The sequence below is a fragment of the Nymphaea colorata genome, chromosome 9, assembly GCF_008831285.2.
Source record: "Nymphaea colorata isolate Beijing-Zhang1983 chromosome 9, ASM883128v2, whole genome shotgun sequence".
Taxonomy (NCBI): domain Eukaryota; kingdom Viridiplantae; phylum Streptophyta; class Magnoliopsida; order Nymphaeales; family Nymphaeaceae; genus Nymphaea; species Nymphaea colorata.
The window spans coordinates 17,083,263-17,094,694 of NC_045146.1; the positions used below are offsets into that span (position 1 = coordinate 17,083,263).

General features: G+C 41.6%; 1 pseudogene; it reads right to left on the bottom strand.

The window, feature by feature from the left end:
• Positions 1-1,122: 1,122 nt before the first annotated feature.
• Positions 1,123-3,178, bottom strand: LOC116260630 (L-type lectin-domain containing receptor kinase IX.1-like; annotated as a pseudogene).
• Between the last annotated feature and the right edge of the window lie 8,254 nt (positions 3,179-11,432).

Below are 11,432 nucleotides of genomic sequence, written 5' to 3' on the forward strand. Positions count from 1 at the left end.
TGAAATTCTGACTGCGTGTTTATTGCAGTAAATTTGGTCTTTGCTCGAGCTCAAACATAAAGGTTTTGACTCTGTGAGAGAATGCTTGAAATTTCAGTGAACCTATGGTGGGGCATAATGAGCCTTTAAGAGCATCAACCGTTCGACTCAAAAGTTGGCTTAGTTTCTCAATGTTCCCAAACTTAACCTTTTACAAGCATTAGCCATCCCCTTTCAGAAGTGAAAACGGCACCCACCGATTCACTTTCTTTTTTTCTTTTCTTTTCTTTTGTTTTGACTAACTAGTCTGGCAGATAGATGATCGTGTAAACCACCAAATGAAAGTCGTCAGATTTTTATACCCAAATTCTGTGCTGAACTGTGACACCTCATGTTTAGTTGCGTATTAAAATTTGTGAGAAATCTTCAAGAATTTATAAAAAAAAGTTGTTAATTGTTCTAATTCTTAGTACCAGACAAGAGGCCCGAGTCTATGGAATCCCACAAGAACAAGTGTCCTTTAAAAAAGGTACCTCGTAACACAAGTTTCAGTATTGATGTTAAGTTGTTAGTTGTCATGTTTCCTAACTTTGTTTTGCTCAAACAATTTCCCTGACCATGTTCATAATGTTATTATGATATCCCGCTAGGTCTCTTGTTCACCGGAATCATTAAGTCCTTGTATCGTGGCGGGTAGCAGGTGTGAGATTTAATAATCTATTTCCTCTCTCTCCCTCTCTCTCTCTCTCTCGTCACTCGTCTTCTTCTTACCTAACATCCAACAAATGAATAAAAATTTTAGAGTTTTCTTTTGTAAGTATTTTCTCATAACTGGGTCATGGATGATGTTTATCTGCGTGTTTCATACTTGCTGATTGTTGATCCAGGAGCTTATAGATGCATGTTTAACAAGCTTAGTGATCCTGATTTGATTTTGCTTTTGCTATTAAAATACATAGATCAGATTTGGCCGATCAACTGGAAAGATGCATTAAAACAATATCCGGTAAGAAGCGTCACCGATGTGGTAAAATTTGGGAAGAAGAAAACAAAAAGAACACAATAAATATCAAGAACACAACACCTGTAAACCACATGCATGGTGAGGCAGTGCCATTTTTCTCAGAAACTCGTCCAAAACAGCTACCCTTGTGACTTCAATAGAGCTATCTCTGCTGACTCCGTCGATGAGACTGTTGTCGACGTCGACGTTGTTGTCGCTGTCGTTCCACTGCTACTGCTCGTAAACAAAGAACTTAACCCATTGATGGGAGGTGCCGCGTAGAATGGCATCGGCATCTTTTGTGGGAGGCTTGGTACATCGGCTTGCAAGCTCAACGCTTTAATCGCCTCCCTAATCGTCGGTCTCCTCTCAGGGTCAGGGTGAACACACCACAGACCCACCACCATCATCCTTTCCATCTCCTGTTGATTGAATTCTGATCCCAACCTCTCGTCGACTGCAGTGAAGAGAGAACCGACCCCATACAACTCCCAAATCCACTCCACCAGACGTGCCTCTTTCACTCCGATTGGGCGAATGGCCCTCCGACCAGTTGCGATTTCAAGTAGTACCACTCCGAAAGCTGTACACGTCGCTCTGTGTGCTGAATTTGCCTGTGATCACGCACTCTGGTGCCAAGTAACCCACAGTTCCAGCAACCATTGTCGTCCTCGCAGCAAACCCATGATTTGTGAGTCGAGCCAGCCCAAAGTCACCAAGACGAGCATTGAACTCAGAGTCGACCATCACGTTGCTCAACTTGATATCACGGTGAACAACACATTCCTCCCACTCTTCATGTAGGTAAAGAACTGCGGATGCCAGGCCGAGTGCCACCTTCTTGCGCTGAGCCCAAGGCAAGACTGGGCTAGCTTTTGAGCTGAAGAGATGTAAATCCAAACTGCCACCCTCCATATATTAGTAGACAAGCAAGAACTCGCCTCGCTTGTGGCACCAGCCAATCAGCCTCACGAGGTTACGGTGGCGCAACCTGCTGATCACAGTTACCTCCGCCACATACTCTTTCTTGCCCTGGCTCGACCCTTTAGAAAACCGCTTCACCGCCACCACCTCCTTTGTGTCCCCCAAGGTACCACGGTACACACCACCAAATCCCCCTTGCCCAAGCTTTTCTCTTTCATTGAAGTCGTTAGTAGCTGCAGCGAGCTCCCCATATCTGAATTTTCTGGGCCCTGTCTCGAAATTCATGGTCATGTCCGCGAAATCATCTGCTCTTCTTCCTCTTCCTTCAATTCTACCTTTTCATTTTTCCTCCTTCTCATGAAAAGAATGATTATCACTACAACAACTATAACAAGAGGAACCAAACACGCCACCAGGATGATGACGGTCTTATTTTGCGAACCCGTCAAGCTTGGCTGCCAGTTGGGGGCTGGATGCCAGTTGGGGGCTGGAGATGGCGTCCGGTCGGGGACAGTCACTGAGAAACTCCAACTCTTTACCCGATGGCCTTCGCTGCATAGCCCTGTTGATGCAGAGAAGCCCATGACGACTTTCCCTGGGAGGACGGTCCTGAGGTTGACGTCCAAGGATGTGCTCCATTGGAGGCTGCGATCTCGGTCCATCAAATGCGTGCTGAGGTTCCCTGTTATCGAGTTGTACTGGATGAGGGCAGTTGCGTTCAAAGAATTTTCCATGCTGGGCTCCCAATTGACAGTGGTGCTGGAGTTGAAGGAGCCGATATCGATCCCCATATGATTCCCACTGGGATCAAAATAGTTCGCGTACGTGTCAAATTCTACAGCGATCATTTGGCTGTTGTTTGCGACGGAGCTTTTGTTGAAGATCCCAAGACCGTAACCATTGTTTTCCGCATTGTGAGTCCAGTTTTCAGGCGCCATGAAGAAGGCGAGGCCGTCGCCTTTGCAGTTGGCGCCCAAGGGGAAGATTTCGAAGCTGAAATTGCTTTGGAAGTCCGCCGAAAATCCAGCGCCGGCATCATAAAGGATGATTGTGTTGTCATAGACGGCCCAACCGGCGCTGCTTGTTGAGTTCTTGTTAATAGCCGTGGAAGTGAGGTCTAGGTTGCCCTCCGAGTTGACGAAGGCATCGCCAGAATACGTTACGTTTTGGGCTTTAGTGAAGGAAGAGAAATTGAAGGTGCTTGTAAGGGAGGTGGAGCAAGGAATGAAGGCCAGGAGGAGGAAGGCAAAGAGGATGGGTAGCTGAGACATGGTAGAGCACAGGGGGGAGAGAAAAGATGGGAAAGAGAGAGAGAGAGAGAGAGGTATGTTTGATATTTAAAGGCGATGGGGGAGGCTCATAATTGACATGGACGAAGTCTACTTGTCGCCCTAGTCATGACAATAAAAAATGTATAGATAACATTTCTCAATTCAGAGAGTAGTTCTGACTGTTTAATCTTTCAACATTAATAAGGTCTGCAAGTTGAGAAAAGACATGTTGGTTCTTTGGAAGAAAAAAGATATGTTGATTCCCTCGGAGAAGCTAATGTAATTTGATAAATATGATTTACAAAAGTTTTTTTTAGCGAAAAGAAAGTTTAATAACGTGTGCATAGGAGAAGGAAGAAGAATCCAATACCAAGATGTTATTCTCCCTATAAAAGCAGATTCCCCAGCCGAGAAAGGCTCTACGATTCCTTAGCCACGGACCCCTCCCAAAAGATCTCAAAAGAAATCTATAGCGTCCCAAGAGGCTTTTTTTTCTTTGGGCAAGTGTATTAAGTGCTTTGCAATGAATTACCGGGAGAAGTCCGGGTTTGTCATTTTATGTCAATATGGCGCCTCAAACGAATTTCCATTAGACACATGCGGTACTGAAGAAAAAGATTTTACGCGCTATTTAACACTGTTCGTCGTCGTCAAGTCATCGCTCTTTTTTTTTTTGCGAGCTTAACCTCTCAATGTCAGGAAAGCGCTTATGGTCAAGTCAATATGATGCCCTTTCTAATGCTTGCTCCAATGATACGACTGACATTTCTTTAGGGGTTGTCTTAGACGCCTTCAAAGTTCTTCACCTTCAATACCACGGCAGGTTTAAGTATAAAACTTGTCATGAGGTTTGATGTTCATTGTAAAAAGTTATCGCCACGGGAGTAGCGCCATGACAATGCAAACGACGGAAGCCCGTCCACACCAACCAAGGTGCAGCCTGCCCGCAGCAGACCATAAGTTACTCGGTGCTGTAGACAGGTGAAGTGCAGCTACTGTGAAAATCCGTCTGCTCTTGCTCGGCAACAAACTAGGCCGCTCTTGCCTTACTTTCTACCATCGCTGCAACTCACCGGTTACCAAAACTCAAGCTAGGAAGAACGTAGTCACAACGTAGAGGAACCCACAAAGCACTCACAAAACATAGGGTTGGGAGTCTCCGTTCTGCCCTTGATGCAAGTGGGGTTCGGAACGGAGCAGTATCATTAAACAGGTAGTTGTATCTTCTCATCCTAGTAGTAAGCCGATGGGAAGATCGAGAGCAATAGGTCGAAGATGCCATCTATGGGATCTCCACCCCTGCGACCTACCTCGAGAAGAAAAGCTTGAGAATGTAGCAGGAAGCAAGCAGGGAATTGAACGAGGATCGCAAAGTTTCTTTATGCATGATGAAACTTTCCTCCGGTAAGCCGCAAGTTAGGTTTTCTTGTTCATAATTAAAGTGGGTCGGGCAGTACTGTAGACGTCTTCCAAGTAAATTGCTTTGAATGTTTTGGCTTCCTTGGTTGAGTGGGTGATAAGCTCTATGAACCCCACACGGTTTACTTGAGTGTCAGTTGTTATGTTCATCCCAAGACAAAAGTTTTGAACCAAGATTATTTCAAAATATAACAATGTGGACAAATATAATAACTGGCCATCACCCATGTGGACAAATATAACAATGTTTGGTGAGTTTTAAAATAATGACAGATATGCTTATACAGACAGTTGGCTTTTCTTGATAATCAACGAGCCATTTTAGAGAAAAGTATTGAATAAAAAAAAAGGGTACGAAAGAAACAAACAATCGACCTACAGAGAGCACGTTTCTTTGTGTTGATTGCTGAGATTAGAAGAAACTAGAAATACTAGTGTGGAGTTTTATGGTAATGAGGTTGTGAAAATTTGGACTTAATCGATTTGTTGTTATTAGCACCGAGGAGACAATTTCTCGTAATTTTTGTTAGATATGCAACGTCATTTTACATTTACTTTTATCTACTGAGTCTCAAGCTGAACTAGAATATATTTTGTTGTGTCATTTAACTTGAAGTTTTGGACGCTGAAGGATTTGCTGCAAGAATTTGTTGTGAGATTGAAACTCTGCCCATCAAATATTTATGGCTTCCTTTATTTCAAGAGAATTTTGTTTTCATATACAGGAGGCTTTCCTTGTTTAAGCATGTTATCTCTCATGTTAGTGGGTTTTGGTTGGGGTTTTCTTTATTCCCCCATGGGAAGTTCTCAACTCTGATCTTGTCTTGCTTCCTGGATTTAGTATTATGTAATATTTTTTACCTAATCTTCGCCATAATATTTTGATTTTATAATCAACCATAATTTTAGACTTATTTTATGTAGCTGGAGAAATATTTTTTTAATTAGTCTTTAATTATTCTTTGCATTTTCAGCGTTCATTGATTAGGCTTAATTTTTTGAGTTAAATATACTTTTTGATCAGACCCCACTTTCACAAAAAACATAATTCGTGTTGCAGATCCCAAGTTTAAACACCCACTTGTGCCAACGTTTATTCATTAAATAGAAATTGATTGTTGAAAAAGATTGATTTTCTATTATAAGTTTTTGTTGGTAATTGATTTTGCATCTCTTTGAAAAACAACCATGTACGCGTCAAAAAAAAATTAACCAATGCGGAAATACGTCTGCAAGCCTAAATTGAAGAACGAACCCCCTTTCATAACACGTTCCCGGTATTCCTACCTTTTAGGACTTTGTTTTCCCTCAACTAAAATCAAGAAACACTTCAACGAGATTCTTCTGAATTATACCTGGAACCATGAAAAAAATTAGTCAACGAAAGCTTTTCTTTTTCTTTTTTTAACAATGTTTAAATACTTACTGTGGGCTTAGAATAAGAGCTTCCGTAATTTCCAATTATTGTATGATCAGTCTGTCCCCAGCAAAAATCAAAGGATAGGCTTTATGCAATACCATTTCAACTGGAAAACTTCCTCGACTTTAACTTTGAAGAAAGCACTTTGTTACGAGTCATTTAATTACATGAGTAGGAGGTTAACAACTCACCGTAGGAGGTTAACAACCCACCGCTCAAAAAAGAGGCTCGAAGGGCTTTCCCACTCTCGTCTCCCACTTCAAGCTGCATTGGGACATAGGTGGGCATATAATGACAATTTTTTGTATGGATATACAATTGTTCTTTTGCTTTTCCTTTCCATAATTTCTTTTCAATAATCTCCTTTGCTTAAATCCATCAACCATTATGAGAGTGATCTGAAGAATGTCATTCCATTTTGTTGGTAGATAATGGCATACAATTCCATTTGTGATATGGAAAATGGCATATAATTTTGTTGATGGATGATGACATACAATGACAATTTTTTGTATGATATACAATTGTAGTTTTGCTTTTCCTTTCGTACACCCGTCAAGTACTAGAATGTCACAATCCCACTATTTACAGTCCAACAAAGCAACAACTATAAAATAAAATCGACAATGCACCTTTTCAATGACCAGCTGCCGGACCAGCTATGCTACCACTCCACTCTAGATTCCATCCTCAAATATGTATGTGTGTGTTGCTGAGCACCACCCTAGTCGAAACAATTTACTCTCCTCCCAATGCTCTCATGTTATAGTATATAGAAGTTGATAAGAAAGATGGACATAAAAGGCCACCCCCTAGTCACGCGAGGCCCAAAAGATCCAATGTTAGGGCCCAAGTTGCCTTTGTACAAGGGTGGCATATTGAAATTTTAAAACAGCCGATGGAATTTTATAAGCTGTATCATCTTCTTGTCAAAATTTTCTATAGTACTATGAAAAATATTACTACAGATCAAAAGGGCAGGAACAAATGGATCGGACATGTTGATTGACCAATCTGATTTCGAATTCAAATATTTGGATCTGAAAAAAAATGCAACTTGGATCCAATGTAATCGGATTGGAATTTGTTAGGCAGCTTCATAATACGAGTCCAGTATCTGGTTGGGTCTGATGAGGATCCAACTACATTTTATATGGGTTTTGGATCTTATGCTTGTAGGACCCGAATTTAGTTAGTGCTGAAAACGAGGTCTGAATCCAAACCAAAAATTCTGACCGATTATTACATCATATCTGATTAAGTCAAATTCAATGAAGGCCAGAGGCGGCGTCCATCCGAGCAGCATTATGTCTTAATGACGAGTGGATCTTGACATGGATGAGACCATCTAAATCTCAGTAAGACGTTCTTCATTGGCCCTCCTTCCCAAGGCCTGCTACATCTACGGTTGCTTTCTGTCTAAAGCACCACTTGGTTTCTGTCTAGTTTAGACTTTCCAATCTGTAAGATGCATCCGCTTCAGACTCCTAAGTGGCCTTTCTCTGATCCACAGAGTGCTGTTGTGAAGTGGGGAGTTTCTAGTGTATATGTTTTTCTTTGTGGTTTTTGTAGCTTTTATCAGTATCCGTAAATGGCAAGGGCATTCCTTCATTTTCATCGTCAGTCGTGTTTTAGCCATTACTTCACCGGCACTGGGCAAGAGGAAAGTGGTGATGCTAGGGATATCAATACCCTCTCAACTAATTTAAAGTCCAGTTGACTGAACGAGAAGGATTTAGATTAGCTTTGCTTCATTCGTAGAGGTTTGATGCGCTTGAATTAGAAATAGTGAGTGTCTTTTCCTGATCCCCTAACCTACATAGAGTGTGTATTGACCCAGCCACTACATGGGTTAAGCACATATGAAATTCTGCACTATGTGTTCAGTGGCAGAGCCAGAAATTTTTTATTACGAGACACTAGTACATTGTTTCAGAAAAAAAATTTGGCTTAGTAACATGAAGATGCAGCAGGCCGAAGGGAACCAGGAAGCAAGAAAATAAACCAAGAAAAGAAGAAGGGGAGCAAAAGGAGAAAGAGGAGAAGGAAAGCAGGACGAGGAAAGGGAGGAGCCTATGAAAGGTTGGTTTCTTCCACAGTCTCTGTGTTGTTCTCTTCCTCCTACCGAGGTCTCTGGTGAAAAAGCTACACATTGACTCTTTTTTCTTTTTCCCCTTCTCCTCCTCTCTTTCTGTAAGGAAATTTCTAAGTTCTTTTCCCCTTTGTTGCAGCCTTTCATGCAGATTTCGTTGAGAATTTGAGAGGGAAACAAAGGAATTAGCTTCTGTTTCCCGGTTTGCTTTTGGAGGTAGTGGGAGTAAGGTGTTGGGAGGGGAACGATGGGAAGAAAATTCTTAGTCCTTTTCCCCTTTGTTGCAGCCTTTCACGCATATTCGTTGGAAATTTGAGAGGGAAACAGAGGAATTAATTTCTCTTTTCTGGTTTGCTTTGGAGGTAGTGGGAGCAAAGTGTTGGGAGGGGAACGATGGGCTGGCGAGGGCAGGCACCCATGCCAGCCCCACGCTGGCTCCACCACTGCATGTGTCTGCTGGTTGCATATCAATGTTCTGCTTTTGAGTGGCGGCCTACCATCTTTTGTAGAAAGTAGTTGCTTGGTTCTGGTCTTTACACGATAATATCACATGAACACGATAATATCACATGAAGAAAAGATATTTTTAGCACAGAACTGGTGTTTAGATTATTTCTTCACCTGGAAAATAATTGCCCTCGCTGTATCATTTACACATGATTCACGAGCTTACCTCTGTTTTACTGGTTTCCAATTCCTACAGGCTTTCGTTAAAAAAGGTAGCTCGTCCTTTATGTACTTGACAGTGTTGATTTTCAGAACACATTGTTGTTGACAATTAAAAATTTAGGCGCCTTTTTCTTTTTCTATGCTTGAATAAAATTGCCCAGTTCTGCTTCAAGCAAACTCATGAAGATATCTGGCTGCATGGCTAAGATTTGCTCTTCCAACATCCACAGGCTTTTATGATCCTTCATCACAGTGACAGAAACATCAGACGATATTAACTAATAATAAACTACATATAGCTTCTGTTGGATCATCCTATAGAGAAGAAGAGGAGATCACGTTAATCAGTAACGACATTCTTGTAAAGAGATGAGGACATTGCAATAATCCTGAAAAGAGATTTTTGGAGATATCCTTTCCCAAATCCTTCGTGGATAAGTCGATCATGAGATGAGATGTAGACCCAGACAACTGATCATGAGATGTAGACTCAGACAACGATTTGTTTCTTGATGGATTTTGCCCCTTAGAAAGATACGCCACCTAGACGCCCAGTAGGTTGGACATCGGATATAATAAGGCTCATCAATTTTGTGCAAGTTTCTTCATGTTAGATCATAGCACAAACAGAATTGAATGATGGAAGCAGGGTCGTCATAAGAACTTGGCTGCGAAGATGCTCGTAATCATGACTAGTCCCATCAAGATGTTTAAAAATTTTGTCTTCTTCAAGATGTTGTCGTTGGATCTTGAGATCAATAGTGGGTGGTCGATGTATAAGCATTTCATCAAACATCCTTCAAAGAGTACCCAGATACACGTAGTAATTTCATTTTTCAATTCATAAGTACGGGTAGTGTTGTTTTGCTAGTCATAGACTTCTTTAATGACATCCCACATTTCTTTGGCTGTCTTCATAAACATAAGCCCCTTACTTATTTGAGTTCCATGGAATTGTACAAACAAAACATAACCATGTCATTTTCAGACTCCCATTCTACATACCTAGGATCAATAGGTTTAAGTTTAGGTATCACACCTGTAATATAGTCTACTTTTCCTTTACCACTTACAAAGAGTTTTGCTGCGTTGACCAACTGATATAGTCTGTGCGGGAAAAAAGAGTTGTTGTGATGATTCTCTTGAGTCCATACTCTTGGAACTACTAGATCCACCATTGACTGGGCAGAAATAAAGACGGGATGCCCAGGCGGTGAGCAGGCGTTTGATCGGCGACGATGAGAAATTATGAGGCAGACGTCTGGAGCCCACGTCTTCAACCTGCCCGTGGAACGCCGAGTCCTCCTCAGCAATATACAGAAGGTGTTTCTCTCGATAGCAGCAAACTTCTTGTTGCGTAATCTCCTCAGCCAGCTCCTCGCTCGTGTGCAGGAGGCGACCGGCTATAACAACCAGCAGTGGTGTCCTCCCATGTTAGCAGGCGAAAGGGTGAAGAGAGGGAAAAAAGGAGGGATCGCTGGCACCAAGACAACCGTAGCCAGGGCAAGTCCCTTAACCGATTCTGTCTGCAGGAGAAAGCGAAAGTGGAGAACGCGATTCTGGAAAACAGATTCTGGAAGTTCTTCTCCCTTTTTATTATTTTTCTTTCCTTGTAGTCAGGAAAAAAAAAGGTAGAGGTACGAGAACGCCACAGCTCTAGTTCTTGCCCAATCTGTTGAACAGGAACAGAGGGATATTCACAAAGGCAAGAGGCTATGCCTCACCGATTAGGCGGGTGTACAAGACTGAATACAAGAATGAATACCTGAATATCATGGTGTTGCTTTGATACCATATCAAGAATTGAAGAAAGACGACAATCACACATAAACACCAGAGTTAACGTGGTTAGACAATTGCTGCCTACATTCAGCCATGAACAAAGACCTCTCTTTCTTTTTTTCATTCTTTCTTCACATATTTTTGGTGGTTAACCTTACAGACATATAATGGGAGGAACCGTTGAGAACAACAAAGGAAAGGAAACAATAATGAAAAAAGCTTCTGCACAAGAGGAAAGTCTATTAACTTTCCTCTTGCTGCAATTAGTCGTTGCTTCGACAATAACATCCAAATTAACCAGTTAGTCTCCAACATATTGATGACACTAATTCTAGAACAAAGAAAACCTTTGAAAATTCGTGGAAGGAAAGGTGTAACCCATTCAACACGTCCAATTCAGAGTTCACAAACCAGTGGACTGAAGGGAAAAGCAAACTAGGACGTGAGTATAACTTTGAGAAGTTTCCATCCAACCACCTGAAACAACCTACCCATTATTGCATTTGGGTCTTGTCTTCTTCATACTGTAATTAGAAGCACAAAATTAACAATGTCCTGCATTCAAATATTCTCTCCATCCAAGCGGTGAAACGGCTCAAAATGTGGACAACAAACAGGGGAAGCCGGGAGAAACAACAATATTCAACACGAGGGCAAAGTTTTTTCGTTTAACTTAACGTGAAATTTAGAAAAAAAAATAGCATTTACTGTTTGTTTTAAAAAAGGAAAAAAAAAAACAGCACTGTGCTTACGCTTGCGCCTCACTGCCGCTGTGATGCACATGTAAGCATGTGCCTCTTGAGGCGTGCGCTTCATGGCTCGAAGCACATGCACTTTACAACACTGGTGAAAAGTAGAGATTTCTTGCATTTT